The sequence below is a fragment of the Patagioenas fasciata genome, chromosome 2 (genome assembly GCF_037038585.1).
Source record: "Patagioenas fasciata isolate bPatFas1 chromosome 2, bPatFas1.hap1, whole genome shotgun sequence".
NCBI lineage: Eukaryota > Metazoa > Chordata > Aves > Columbiformes > Columbidae > Patagioenas > Patagioenas fasciata.
Genome location: NC_092521.1, coordinates 104885752 through 104901818, shown reverse-complemented (window position 1 = coordinate 104901818; position 16067 = coordinate 104885752).

Genomic DNA, 16067 nt, shown 5'->3' with positions numbered 1-16067 from the left:
TGATGGTTGGCGTACTGCACGCCCGCCTACGGGGCTGCAGGGGAATCCACATTTGGAAGGTACCTGAAGATGTGTGCCTGTTCTTGGAGCTCCGCTAGTAGGGTAGCAAAGACACTCGTAGGCAGTACTGAATGCTGCTCCGTGCTACTTCTCCTCCGCTGGCAAATGCTTCACAGTCGCCCTAGGAAAGACGTTTAACAATCGATCTCCAAGAGAAACGAAACACATGATGCCATAAGGCGAAAGAATAGCAGGGCATCTCTTCACAAGCTTGTCCCTGATCTATAGCTGAGGGCAAACACTTGTGTGCTTGTGGGAGAGCGTGTGTCTTTCCTGGAAGCGTTTGGGAGTTTTGCTCAGACGCGTGTTTCCTCAAGTTCAAGAATCAAGATCTAGGATACCTGCAGACAGGTGCCTGTTTGTGTGGAGACAGTCTGTTTGAAACTGTGTTCCTCAGCGCCCGCTCTTTCTCCCCGTCGCTCCACACGCCTGGGAGTCCCTTTCTTTCTCTCCACAAGCACGTGTGTTGACTTCGTCGCACATGTGCATCTGCACAAGCGTTGAGCTCAGCAGAGTGTGTCTCTTGACACTTGATGTGCGTTGGCTGTGTCTGCCTGCTCCAGTGAAGAGAGAAACGGGAAATCATCTTGGTAGAGGCAACAAAGCAAAAGCGAGGCAGGATTGACATCTGCTCAACAGAGACGGATTCCCTGCGCTGACACAGTTCACAGTTACACGAGAAGCAATCTGAGCGGTCCATCGACCGGAGACGTGTTTCCCAAGAGGTCGTTTAGCGAGTGAACAGCAGTGTGCGCGACTTTCAGGAGTGTGCGTGGAAAGTGCCAGAATCACCAGAGCATCTGTGCAAAAGCTGCTGCCTCTGTGACCGCATTGAGGCACGTTCCCGTGTCTGCGAGTATATAGACGGCTCTTTCGCGTTCGCTCCGAGGGAAACGGTCCGCTATTGCTTCTGTGCGTACAGACGCGATTCCCTTGTCTCTTGCGAACACAGGGAACTCTGTGCATCCAAATGTACAGGCTAAGGACGCGTCTGCATATGTTTTGGTGAACAATCGAGTGTGCGTGTTCTGACAGCTGCCTCTATGCAGACGTCTCCACAGAGCCACTTCTGAATGCCCCGCAGCCCAGGACTGAATGGATACACTAACAAGTGCACCGGTGTGAGCAACCACATATGCAGAAGGACGTCTTTCATCTCACAGAAGCGCGAACGTCTTGGCGTTCAAGCACATGGCAGAAACAAGGTGTGAACAGATGAGCTGCTGCTATTTTCTCCGTTCGGCATGCTTCGTTGTAGCTCTCTTGCCGGTCGCCGGCTTAGCGGCTTGCTTTGCGCGACTAGGACTGGGGAGTGAAGGAGATAGCGCCGGAAACCTTGCCTTTTGCCTTCTTCGGCGCTGGAACCTGGTTGCTGCGCCTTCTCTTTGTCCATGTGCACACACACGATTCCTCAGCGAAAACCATGCAGAAACCTTACCTCGAGCACCCAGGGATGTGCACCCAGCACCACGTGCACGCACACGCAGCTAGAGAAAAGCACCTACCTTTTCACACACTGATGCCTAAGCAAACGCGTGGCCACACACACGCACACATCCGCAAGCGCGCCTACTCCCATCTATTGAGGGAAAGACGGACGAGCAACGTCCTGACAGGCTTGAGGGCAAAAACGTCCGTTGATGGTTGGCGTACTGCACGCCCGCCTACGGGGCTGCAGGGGAATCCACATTTGGAAGGTACCTGAAGATGTGTGCCTGTTCTTGGAGCTCCGCTAGTAGGGTAGCAAAGACACTCGTAGGCAGTACTGAATGCTGCTCCGTGCTACTTCTCCTCCGCTGGCAAATGCTTCACAGTCGCCCTAGGAAAGACGTTTAACAATCGATCTCCAAGAGGAACGAAACACATGATGCCATAAGGCGAAAGAATAGCAGGGCATCTCTTCACAAGCTTGTCCCTGATCTATAGCTGAGGGCAAACACTTGTGTGCTTGTGGGAGAGCGTGTGTCTTTCCTGGAAGCGTTTGGGAGTTTTGCTCAGACGCGTGTTTCCTCAAGTTCAAGAATCAAGATCTAGGATACCTGCAGACAGGTGCCTGTTTGTGTGGAGACAGTCTGTTTGAAACTGTGTTCCTCAGCGCCCGCTCTTTCTCCCCGTCGCTCCACACGCCTGGGAGTCCCTTTCTTTCTCTCCACAAGCACGTGTGTTGACTTCGTCGCACATGTGCATCTGCACAAGCGTTGAGCTCAGCAGAGTGTGTCTCTTGACACTTGATGTGCGTTGGCTGTGTCTGCCTGCTCCAGTGAAGAGAGAAACGGGAAATCATCTTGGTAGAGGCAACAAAGCAAAAGCGAGGCAGGATTGACATCTGCTCAACAGAGACGGATTCCCTGCGCTGACACAGTTCACAGTTACACGAGAAGCAATCTGAGCGGTCCATCGACCGGAGACGTGTTTCCCAAGAGGTCGTTTAGCGAGTGAACAGCAGTGTGCGCGACTTTCAGGAGTGTGCGTGGAAAGTGCCAGAATCACCAGAGCATCTGTGCAAAAGCTGCTGCCTCTGTGACCGCATTGAGGCACGTTCCCGTGTCTGCGAGTATATAGACGGCTCTTTCGCGTTCACTCCGAGGGAAACGGTCCGCTATTGCTTCTGTGCGTACAGACGCGATTCCCTTGTCTCTTGCGAACACAGGGAACTCTGTGCATCCAAATCTACAGGCTAAGGATGCGTCTGCATATGTTTTGGTGAACAATCGAGTGTGCGTGTTCTGACAGCTGCCTCTATGCAGACGTCTCCACAGAGCCACTTCTGAATGCCCCGCAGCCCAGGACGGAATGGATACACTAACAAGTGCACCGGTGTGAGCAACCACATATGCAGAAGGACGTCTTTCATCTCACAGAAGCGCGAACGTCTTGGCGTTCAAGCACATGGCAGAAACAAGGTGTGAACAGATGAGCTGCTGCTATTTTCTCCGTTCGGCATGCTTCGTTGTAGCTCTCTTGCCGGTCGCCGGCTTAGCGGCTTGCTTTGCGCGACTAGGACTGGGGAGTGAAGGAGATAGCGCCGGAAACCTTGCCTTTTGCCTTCTTCGGCGCTGGAACCTGGTTGCTGCGCCTTCTCTTTGTCCATGTGCACACACACGATTCCTCAGCGAAAACCATGCAGAAACCTTACCTCGAGCACCCAGGGATGTGCACCCAGCACCACGTGCACGCACACGCAGCTAGAGAAAAGCACCTACCTTTTCACACACTGATGCCTAAGCAAACGCGTGGCCACACACACGCACACATCCGCAAGCGCGCCTACTCCCATCTATTGAGGGAAAGACGGACGAGCAACGTCCTGACAGGCTTGAGGGGAAAAACGTCCGTTGATGGTTGGCGTACTGCACGCCCGCCTACGGGGCTGCAGGGGAATCCACATTTGGAAGGTACCTGAAGATGTGTGCCTGTTCTTGGAGCTCCGCTAGTAGGGTAGCAAAGACACTCGTAGGCAGTACTGAATGCTGCTCCGTGCTACTTCTCCTCCGCTGGCAAATGCTTCACAGTCGCCCTAGGAAAGACGTTTAACAATCGATCTCCAAGAGGAACGAAACACATGATGCCATAAGGCGAAAGAATAGCAGGGCATCTCTTCACAAGCTTGTCCCTGATCTATAGCTGAGGGCAAACACTTGTGTGCTTGTGGGAGAGCGTGTGTCTTTCCTGGAAGCGTTTGGGAGTTTTGCTCAGACGCGTGTTTCCTCAAGTTCAAGAATCAAGATCTAGGATACCTGCAGACAGGTGCCTGTTTGTGTGGAGACAGTCTGTTTGAAACTGTGTTCCTCAGCGCCCGCTCTTTCTCCCCGTCGCTCCACACGCCTGGGAGTCCCTTTCTTTCTCTCCACAAGCACGTGTGTTGACTTCGTCGCACATGTGCATCTGCACAAGCGTTGAGCTCAGCAGAGTGTGTCTCTTGACACTTGATGTGCGTTGGCTGTGTCTGCGTGCTCCAGTGAAGAGAGAAACGGGAAATCATCTTGGTAGAGGCAACAAAGCAAAAGCGAGGCAGGATTGACATCTGCTCAACAGAGACGGATTCCCTGCGCTGACACAGTTCACAGTTACACGAGAAGCAATCTGAGCGGTCCATCGACCGGAGACGTGTTTCCCAAGAGGTCGTTTAGCGAGTGAACAGCAGTGTGCGCGACTTTCAGGAGTGTGCGTGGAAAGTGCCAGAATCACCAGAGCATCTGTGCAAAAGCTGCTGCCTCTGTGACCGCATTGAGGCACGTTCCCGTGTCTGCGAGTATATAGACGGCTCTTTCGCGTTCACTCCGAGGGAAACGGTCCGCTATTGCTTCTGTGCGTACAGACGCGATTCCCTTGTCTCTTGCGAACACAGGGAACTCTGTGCATCCAAATCTACAGGCTAAGGACGCGTCTGCATATGTTTTGGTGAACAATCGAGTGTGCGTGTTCTGACAGCTGCCTCTATGCAGACGTCTCCACAGAGCCACTTCTGAATCCCCGCAGCCCAGGACGGAATGGATACACTAACAAGTGCACCGGTGTGAGCAACCACATATGCAGAAGGACGTCTTTCATCTCACAGAAGCGCGAACGTCTTGGCGTTCAAGCACATGGCAGAAACAAGGTGTGAACAGATGAGCTGCTGCTATTTTCTCCGTTCGGCATGCTTCGTTGTAGCTCTCTTGCCGGTCGCCGGCTTAGCGGCTTGCTTTGCGCGACTAGGACTGGGGAGTGAAGGAGATAGCGCCGGAAACCTTGCCTTTTGCCTTCTTCGGCGCTGGAACCTGGTTGCTGCGCCTTCTCTTTGTCCATGTGCACACACACGATTCCTCAGCGAAAACCATGCAGAAACCTTACCTCGAGCACCCAGGGATGTGCACCCAGCACCACGTGCACGCACACGCAGCTAGAGAAAAGCACCTACCTTTTCACACACTGATGCCTAAGCAAACGCGTGGCCACACACACGCACACATCCGCAAGCGCGCCTACTCCCATCTATTGAGGGAAAGACGGACGAGCAACGTCCTGACAGGCTTGAGGGCAAAAACGTCCGTTGATGGTTGGCGTACTGCACGCCCGCCTACGGGGCTGCAGGGGAATCCACATTTGGAAGGTACCTGAAGATGTGTGCCTGTTCTTGGAGCTCCGCTAGTAGGGTAGCAAAGACACTCGTAGGCAGTACTGAATGCTGCTCCGTGCTACTTCTCCTCCGCTGGCAAATGCTTCACAGTCGCCCTAGGAAAGACGTTTAACAATCGATCTCCAAGAGGAACGAAACACATGATGCCATAAGGCGAAAGAATAGCAGGGCATCTCTTCACAAGCTTGTCCCTGATCTATAGCTGAGGGCAAACACTTGTGTGCTTGTGGGAGAGCGTGTGTCTTTCCTGGAAGCGTTTGGGAGTTTTGCTCAGACGCGTGTTTCCTCAAGTTCAAGAATCAAGATCTAGGATACCTGCAGACAGGTGCCTGTTTGTGTGGAGACAGTCTGTTTGAAACTGTGTTCCTCAGCGCCCGCTCTTTCTCCCCGTCGCTCCACACGCCTGGGAGTCCCTTTCTTTCTCTCCACAAGCACGTGTGTTGACTTCGTCGCACATGTGCATCTGCACAAGCGTTGAGCTCAGCAGAGTGTGTCTCTTGACACTTGATGTGCGTTGGCTGTGTCTGCCTGCTCCAGTGAAGAGAGAAACGGGAAATCATCTTGGTAGAGGCAACAAAGCAAAAGCGAGGCAGGATTGACATCTGCTCAACAGAGACGGATTCCCTGCGCTGACACAGTTCACAGTTACACGAGAAGCAATCTGAGCGGTCCATCGACCGGAGACGTGTTTCCCAAGAGGTCGTTTAGCGAGTGAACAGCAGTGTGCGCGACTTTCAGGAGTGTGCGTGGAAAGTGCCAGAATCACCAGAGCATCTGTGCAAAAGCTGCTGCCTCTGTGACCGCATTGAGGCACGTTCCCGTGTCTGCGAGTATATAGACGGCTCTTTCGCGTTCGCTCCGAGGGAAACGGTCCGCTATTGCTTCTGTGCGTACAGACGCGATTCCCTTGTCTCTTGCGAACACAGGGAACTCTGTGCATCCAAATGTACAGGCTAAGGACGCGTCTGCATATGTTTTGGTGAACAATCGAGTGTGCGTGTTCTGACAGCTGCCTCTATGCAGACGTCTCCACAGAGCCACTTCTGAATGCCCCGCAGCCCAGGACTGAATGGATACACTAACAAGTGCACCGGTGTGAGCAACCACATATGCAGAAGGACGTCTTTCATCTCACAGAAGCGCGAACGTCTTGGCGTTCAAGCACATGGCAGAAACAAGGTGTGAACAGATGAGCTGCTGCTATTTTCTCCGTTCGGCATGCTTCGTTGTAGCTCTCTTGCCGGTCGCCGGCTTAGCGGCTTGCTTTGCGCGACTAGGACTGGGGAGTGAAGGAGATAGCGCCGGAAACCTTGCCTTTTGCCTTCTTCGGCGCTGGAACCTGGTTGCTGCGCCTTCTCTTTGTCCATGTGCACACACACGATTCCTCAGCGAAAACCATGCAGAAACCTTACCTCGAGCACCCAGGGATGTGCACCCAGCACCACGTGCACGCACACGCAGCTAGAGAAAAGCACCTACCTTTTCACACACTGATGCCTAAGCAAACGCGTGGCCACACACACGCACACATCCGCAAGCGCGCCTACTCCCATCTATTGAGGGAAAGACGGACGAGCAACGTCCTGACAGGCTTGAGGGCAAAAACGTCCGTTGATGGTTGGCGTACTGCACGCCCGCCTACGGGGCTGCAGGGGAATCCACATTTGGAAGGTACCTGAAGATGTGTGCCTGCTCTTGGAGCTCCGCTAGTAGGGTAGCAAAGACACTCGTAGGCAGTACTGAATGCTGCTCCGTGCTACTTCTCCTCCGCTGGCAAATGCTTCACAGTCGCCCGAGGAAAGACGTTTAACAATCGATCTCCAAGAGGAACGAAACACATGATGCCATAAGGCGAAAGAATAGCAGGGCATCTCTTCACAAGCTTGTCCCTGATCTATAGCTGAGGGCAAACACTTGTGTGCTTGTGGGAGAGCGTGTGTCTTTCCTGGAAGCGTTTGGGAGTTTTGCTCAGACGCGTGTTTCCTCAAGTTCAAGAATCAAGATCTAGGATACCTGCAGACAGGTGCCTGTTTGTGTGGAGACAGTCTGTTTGAAACTGTGTTCCTCAGCGCCCGCTCTTTCTCCCCGTCGCTCCACACGCCTGGGAGTCCCTTTCTTTCTCTCCACAAGCACGTGTGTTGACTTCGTCGCACATGTGCATCTGCACAAGCGTTGAGCTCAGCAGAGTGTGTCTCTTGACACTTGATGTGCGTTGGCTGTGTCTGCGTGCTCCAGTGAAGAGAGAAACGGGAAATCATCTTGGTAGAGGCAACAAAGCAAAAGCGAGGCAGGATTGACATCTGCTCAACAGAGACGGATTCCCTGCGCTGACACAGTTCACAGTTACACGAGAAGCAATCTGAGCGGTCCATCGACCGGAGACGTGTTTCCCAAGAGGTCGTTTAGCGAGTGAACAGCAGTGTGCGCGACTTTCAGGAGTGTGCGTGGAAAGTGCCAGAATCACCAGAGCATCTGTGCAAAAGCTGCTGCCTCTGTGACCGCATTGAGGCACGTTCCCGTGTCTGCGAGTACATAGACGGCTCTTCGCGTTCACTCCGAGGGAAACGGTCCGCTATTGCTTCTGTGCGTACAGACGCGATTCCCTTGTCTCTTGCGAACACAGGGAACTCTGTGCATCCAAATGTACAGGCTAAGGACGCGTCTGCATATGTTTTGGTGAACAATCGAGTGTGCGTGTTCTGACAGCTGCCTCTATGCAGACGTCTCCACAGAGCCACTTCTGAATGCCCCGCAGCCCAGGACTGAATGGATACACTAACAAGTGCACCGGTGTGAGCAACCACATATGCAGAAGGACGTCTTTCATCTCACAGAAGCGCGAACGTCTTGGCGTTCAAGCACATGGCAGAAACAAGGTGTGAACAGATGAGCTGCTGCTATTTTCTCCGTTCGGCATGCTTCGTTGTAGCTCTCTTGCCGGTCGCCGGCTTAGCGGCTTGCTTTGCGCGACTAGGACTGGGGAGTGAAGGAGATAGCGCCGGAAACCTTGCCTTTTGCCTTCTTCGGCGCTGGAACCTGGTTGCTGCGCCTTCTCTTTGTCCATGTGCACACACACGATTCCTCAGCGAAAACCATGCAGAAACCTTACCTCGAGCACCCAGGGATGTGCACCCAGCACCACGTGCACGCACACGCAGCTAGAGAAAAGCACCTACCTTTTCACACACTGATGCCTAAGCAAACGCGTGGCCACACACACGCACACATCCGCAAGCGCGCCTACTCCCATCTATTGAGGGAAAGACGGACGAGCAACGTCCTGACAGGCTTGAGGGGAAAAACGTCCGTTGATGGTTGGCGTACTGCACGCCCGCCTACGGGGCTGCAGGGGAATCCACATTTGGAAGGTACCTGAAGATGTGTGCCTGTTCTTGGAGCTCCGCTAGTAGGGTAGCAAAGACACTCGTAGGCAGTACTGAATGCTGCTCCGTGCTACTTCTCCTCCGCTGGCAAATGCTTCACAGTCGCCCGAGGAAAGACGTTTAACAATCGATCTCCAAGAGAAACGAAACACATGATGCCATAAGGCGAAAGAATAGCAGGGCATCTCTTCACAAGCTTGTCCCTGATCTATAGCTGAGGGCAAACACTTGTGTGCTTGTGGGAGAGCGTGTGTCTTTCCTGGAAGCGTTTGGGAGTTTTGCTCAGACGCGTGTTTCCTCAAGTTCAAGAATCAAGATCTAGGATACCTGCAGACAGGTGCCTGTTTGTGTGGAGACAGTCTGTTTGAAACTGTGTTCCTCAGCGCCCGCTCTTTCTCCCCGTCGCTCCACACGCCTGGGAGTCCCTTTCTTTCTCTCCACAAGCACGTGTGTTGACTTCGTCGCACATGTGCATCTGCACAAGCGTTGAGCTCAGCAGAGTGTGTCTCTTGACACTTGATGTGCGTTGGCTGTGTCTGCGTGCTCCAGTGAAGAGAGAAACGGGAAATCATCTTGGTAGAGGCAACAAAGCAAAAGCGAGGCAGGATTGACATCTGCTCAACAGAGACGGATTCCCTGCGCTGACACAGTTCACAGTTACACGAGAAGCAATCTGAGCGGTCCATCGACCGGAGACGTGTTTCCCAAGAGGTCGTTTAGCGAGTGAACAGCAGTGTGCGCGACTTTCAGGAGTGTGCGTGGAAAGTGCCAGAATCACCAGAGCATCTGTGCAAAAGCTGCTGCCTCTGTGACCGCATTGAGGCACGTTCCCGTGTCTGCGAGTATATAGACGGCTCTTTCGCGTTCGCTCCGAGGGAAACGGTCCGCTATTGCTTCTGTGCGTACAGACGCGATTCCCTTGTCTCTTGCGAACACAGGGAACTCTGTGCATCCAAATCTACAGGCTAAGGACGCGTCTGCATATGTTTTGGTGAACAATCGAGTGTGCGTGTTCTGACAGCTGCCTCTATGCAGACGTCTCCACAGAGCCACTTCTGAATGCCCCGCAGCCCAGGACTGAATGGATACACTAACAAGTGCACCGGTGTGAGCAACCACATATGCAGAAGGACGTCTTTCATCTCACAGAAGCGCGAACGTCTTGGCGTTCAAGCACATGGCAGAAACAAGGTGTGAACAGATGCGCTGCTGCTATTTTCTCCGTTCGGCATGCTTCGTTGTAGCTCTCTTGCCGGTCGCCGGCTTAGCGGCTTGCTTTGCGCGACTAGGTGTGGGGAGAGAAGGAGATAGCGCCGGAAACCTTGCCTTTTGCCTTCTTCGGCGCTGGAACCTGGTTGCTGCGCCTTCTCTTTGTCCATGTGCACACACACGATTCCTCAGCGAAAACCATGCAGAAACCTTACCTCGAGCACCCAGGGATGTGCACCCAGCACCACGTGCACGCACACGCAGCTAGAGAAAAGCACCTACCTTTTCACACACTGATGCCTAAGCAAACGCGTGGCCACACACACGCACACATCCGCAAGCGCGCCTACTCCCATCTATTGAGGGAAAGACGGACGAGCAACGTCCTGACAGGCTTGAGGGGAAAAACGTCCGTTGATGGTTGGCGTACTGCACGCCCGCCTACGGGGCTGCAGGGGAATCCACATTTGGAAGGTACCTGAAGATGTGTGCCTGCTCTTGGAGCTCCGCTAGTAGGGTAGCAAAGACACTCGTAGGCAGTACTGAATGCTGCTCCGTGCTACTTCTCCTCCGCTGGCAAATGCTTCACAGTCGCCCTAGGAAAGACGTTTAACAATCGATCTCCAAGAGGAACGAAACACATGATGCCATAAGGCGAAAGAATAGCAGGGCATCTCTTCACAAGCTTGTCCCTGATCTATAGCTGAGGGCAAACACTTGTGTGCTTGTGGGAGAGCCTGTGTCTTTCCTGGAAGCGTTTGGGAGTTTTGCTCAGACGCGTGTTTCCTCAAGTTCAAGAATCAAGATCTAGGATACCTGCAGACAGGTGCCTGTTTGTGTGGAGACAGTCTGTTTGAAACTGTGTTCCTCAGCGCCCGCTCTTTCTCCCCGTCGCTCCACACGCCTGGGAGTCCCTTTCTTTCTCTCCACAAGCACGTGTGTTGACTTCGTCGCACATGTGCATCTGCACAAGCGTTGAGCTCAGCAGAGTGTGTCTCTTGACACTTGATGTGCGTTGGCTGTGTCTGCCTGCTCCAGTGAAGAGAGAAACGGGAAATCATCTTGGTAGAGGCAACAAAGCAAAAGCGAGGCAGGATTGACATCTGCTCAACAGAGACGGATTCCCTGCGCTGACACAGTTCACAGTTACACGAGAAGCAATCTGAGCGGTCCATCGACCGGAGACGTGTTTCCCAAGAGGTCGTTTAGCGAGTGAACAGCAGTGTGCGCGACTTTCAGGAGTGTGCGTGGAAAGTGCCAGAATCACCAGAGCATCTGTGCAAAAGCTGCTGCCTCTGTGACCGCATTGAGGCACGTTCCCGTGTCTGCGAGTATATAGACGGCTCTTTCGCGTTCGCTCCGAGGGAAACGGTCCGCTATTGCTTCTGTGCGTACAGACGCGATTCCCTTGTCTCTTGCGAACACAGGGAACTCTGTGCATCCAAATCTACAGGCTAAGGACGCGTCTGCATATGTTTTGGTGAACAATCGAGTGTGCGTGTTCTGACAGCTGCCTCTATGCAGACGTCTCCACAGAGCCACTTCTGAATGCCCCGCAGCCCAGGACTGAATGGATACACTAACAAGTGCACCGGTGTGAGCAACCACATATGCAGAAGGACGTCTTTCATCTCACAGAAGCGCGAACGTCTTGGCGTTCAAGCACATGGCAGAAACAAGGTGTGAACAGATGCGCTGCTGCTATTTTCTCCGTTCGGCATGCTTCGTTGTAGCTCTCTTGCCGGTCGCCGGCTTAGCGGCTTGCTTTGCGCGACTAGGACTGGGGAGTGAAGGAGATAGCGCCGGAAACCTTGCCTTTTGCCTTCTTCGGCGCTGGAACCTGGTTGCTGCGCCTTCTCTTTGTCCATGTGCACACACACGATTCCTCAGCGAAAACCATGCAGAAACCTTACCTCGAGCACCCAGGGATGTGCACCCAGCACCACGTGCACGCACACGCAGCTAGAGAAAAGCACCTACCTTTTCACACGCTGATGCCTAAGCAAACGCGTGGCCACACACACGCACACATCCGCAAGCGCGCCTACTCCCATCTATTGAGGGAAAGACGGACGAGCAACGTCCTGACAGGCTTGAGGGGAAAAACGTCCGTTGATGGTTGGCGTACTGCACGCCCGCCTACGGGGCTGCAGGGGAATCCACATTTGGAAGGTACCTGAAGATGTGTGCCTGCTCTTGGAGCTCCGCTAGTAGGGTAGCAAAGACACTCGTAGGCAGTACTGAATGCTGCTCCGTGCTACTTCTCCTCCGCTGGCAAATGCTTCACAGTCGCCCGAGGAAAGACGTTTAACAATCGATCTCCAAGAGAAACGAAACACATGATGCCATAAGGCGAAAGAATAGCAGGGCATCTCTTCACAAGCTTGTCCCTGATCTATAGCTGAGGGCAAACACTTGTGTCCTTGTGGGAGAGCCTGTGTCTTTCCTGGAAGCGTTTGGGAGTTTTGCTCAGACGCGTGTTTCCTCAAGTTCAAGAATCAAGATCTAGGATACCTGCAGACAGGTGCCTGTTTGTGTGGAGACAGTCTGTTTGAAACTGTGTTCCTCAGCGCCCGCTCTTTCTCCCCGTCGCTCCACACGCCTGGGAGTCCCTTTCTTTCTCTCCACAAGCACGTGTGTTGACTTCGTCGCACATGTGCATCTGCACAAGCGTTGAGCTCAGCAGAGTGTGTCTCTTGACACTTGATGTGCGTTGGCTGTGTCTGCCTGCTCCAGTGAAGAGAGAAACGGGAAATCATCTTGGTAGAGGCAACAAAGCAAAAGCGAGGCAGGATTGACATCTGCTCAACAGAGACGGATTCCCTGCGCTGACACAGTTCACAGTTACACGAGAAGCAATCTGAGCGGTCCATCGACCGGAGACGTGTTTCCCAAGAGGTCGTTTAGCGAGTGAACAGCAGTGTGCGCGACTTTCAGGAGTGTGCGTGGAAAGTGCCAGAATCACCAGAGCATCTGTGCAAAAGCTGCTGCCTCTGTGACCGCATTGAGGCACGTTCCCGTGTCTGCGAGTATATAGACGGCTCTTTCGCGTTCGCTCCGAGGGAAACGGTCCGCTATTGCTTCTGTGCGTACAGACGCGATTCCCTTGTCTCTTGCGAACACAGGGAACTCTGTGCATCCAAATCTACAGGCTAAGGACGCGTCTGCATATGTTTTGGTGAACAATCGAGTGTGCGTGTTCTGACAGCTGCCTCTATGCAGACGTCTCCACAGAGCCACTTCTGAATGCCCCGCAGCCCAGGACTGAATGGATACACTAACAAGTGCACCGGTGTGAGCAACCACATATGCAGAAGGACGTCTTTCATCTCACAGAAGCGCGAACGTCTTGGCGTTCAAGCACATGGCAGAAACAAGGTGTGAACAGATGCGCTGCTGCTATTTTCTCCGTTCGGCATGCTTCGTTGTAGCTCTCTTGCCGGTCGCCGGCTTAGCGGCTTGCTTTGCGCGACTAGGACTGGGGAGTGAAGGAGATAGCGCCGGAAACCTTGCCTTTTGCCTTCTTCGGCGCTGGAACCTGGTTGCTGCGCCTTCTCTTTGTCCATGTGCACACACACGATTCCTCAGCGAAAACCATGCAGAAACCTTACCTCGAGCACCCAGGGATGTGCACCCAGCACCACGTGCACGCACACGCAGCTAGAGAAAAGCACCTACCTTTTCACACACTGATGCCTAAGCAAACGCGTGGCCACACACACGCACACATCCGCAAGCGCGCCTACTCCCATCTATTGAGGGAAAGACGGACGAGCAACGTCCTGACAGGCTTGAGGGGAAAAACGTCCGTTGATGGTTGGCGTACTGCACGCCCGCCTACGGGGCTGCAGGGGAATCCACATTTGGAAGGTACCTGAAGATGTGTGCCTGCTCTTGGAGCTCCGCTAGTAGGGTAGCAAAGACACTCGTAGGCAGTACTGAATGCTGCTCCGTGCTACTTCTCCTCCGCTGGCAAATGCTTCACAGTCGCCCGAGGAAAGACGTTTAACAATCGATCTCCAAGAGAAACGAAACACATGATGCCATAAGGCGAAAGAATAGCAGGGCATCTCTTCACAAGCTTGTCCCTGATCTATAGCTGAGGGCAAACACTTGTGTGCTTGTGGGAGAGCCTGTGTCTTTCCTGGAAGCGTTTGGGAGTTTTGCTCAGACGCGTGTTTCCTCAAGTTCAAGAATCAAGATCTAGGATACCTGCAGACAGGTGCCTGTTTGTGTGGAGACAGTCTGTTTGAAACTGTGTTCCTCAGCGCCCGCTCTTTCTCCCCGTCGCTCCACACGCCTGGGAGTCCCTTTCTTTCTCTCCACAAGCACGTGTGTTGACTTCGTCGCACATGTGCATCTGCACAAGCGTTGAGCTCAGCAGAGCGTGTCTCTTGACACTTGATGTGCGTTGGCTGTGTCTGCGTGCTCCAGTGAAGAGAGAAACGGGAAATCATCTTGGTAGAGGCAACAAAGCAAAAGCGAGGCAGGATTGACATCTGCTCAACAGAGACGGATTCCCTGCGCTGACACAGTTCACAGTTACACGAGAAGCAATCTGAGCGGTCCATCGACCGGAGACGTGTTTCCCAAGAGGTCGTTTAGCGAGTGAACAGCAGTGTGCGCGACTTTCAGGAGTGTGCGTGGAAAGTGCCAGAATCACCAGAGCATCTGTGCAAAAGCTGCTGCCTCTGTGACCGCATTGAGGCACGTTCCCGTGTCTGCGAGTATATAGACGGCTCTTTCGCGTTCGCTCCGAGGGAAACGGTCCGCTATTGCTTCTGTGCGTACAGACGCGATTCCCTTGTCTCTTGCGAACACAGGGAACTCTGTGCATCCAAATCTACAGGCTAAGGACGCGTCTGCATATGTTTTGGTGAACAATCGAGTGTGCGTGTTCTGACAGCTGCCTCTATGCAGACGTCTCCACAGAGCCACTTCTGAATGCCCCGCAGCCCAGGACTGAATGGATACACTAACAAGTGCACCGGTGTGAGCAACCACATATGCAGAAGGACGTCTTTCATCTCACAGAAGCGCGAACGTCTTGGCGTTCAAGCACATGGCAGAAACAAGGTGTGAACAGATGCGCTGCTGCTATTTTCTCCGTTCGGCATGCTTCGTTGTAGCTCTCTTGCCGGTCGCCGGCTTAGCGGCTTGCTTTGCGCGACTAGGACTGGGGAGTGAAGGAGATAGCGCCGGAAACCTTGCCTTTTGCCTTCTTCGGCGCTGGAACCTGGTTGCTGCGCCTTCTCTTTGTCCATGTGCAAACACACGATTCCTCAGCGAAAACCATGCAGAAACCTTACCTCGAGCACCCAGGGATGTGCACCCAGCACCACGTGCACGCACACGCAGCTAGAGAAAAGCACCTACCTTTTCACACACTGATGCCTAAGCAAACGCGTGGCCACACACACGCACACATCCGCAAGCGCGCCTACTCCCATCTATTGAGGGAAAGACGGACGAGCAACGTCCTGACAGGCTTGAGGGGAAAAACGTCCGTTGATGGTTGGCGTACTGCACGCCCGCCTACGGGGCTGCAGGGGAATCCACATTTGGAAGGTACCTGAAGATGTGTGCCTGCTCTTGGAGCTCCGCTAGTAGGGTAGCAAAGACACTCGTAGGCAGTACTGAATGCTGCTCCGTGCTACTTCTCCTCCGCTGGCAAATGCTTCACAGTCGCCCGAGGAAAGACGTTTAACAATCGATCTCCAAGAGAAACGAAACACATGATGCCATAAGGCGAAAGAATAGCAGGGCATCTCTTCACAAGCTTGTCCCTGATCTATAGCTGAGGGCAAACACTTGTGTGCTTGTGGGAGAGCCTGTGTCTTTCCTGGAAGCGTTTGGGAGTTTTGCTCAGACGCGTGTTTCCTCAAGTTCAAGAATCAAGATCTAGGATACCTGCAGACAGGTGCCTGTTTGTGTGGAGACAGTCTGTTTGAAACTGTGTTCCTCAGCGCCCGCTCTTTCTCCCCGTCGCTCCACACGCCTGGGAGTCCCTTTCTTTCTCTCCACAAGCACGTGTGTTGACTTCGTCGCACATGTGCATCTGCACAAGCGTTGAGCTCAGCAGAGCGTGTCTCTTGACACTTGATGTGCGTTGGCTGTGTCTGCGTGCTCCAGTGAAGAGAGAAACGGGAAATCATCTTGGTAGAGGCAACAAAGCAAAAGCGAGGCAGGATTGACATCTGCTCAACAGAGACGGATTCCCTGCGCTGACACAGTTCACAGTTACACGAGAAGCAATCTGAGCGGTCCATCGACCGGAGACGTGTTTCCCAAGAGGT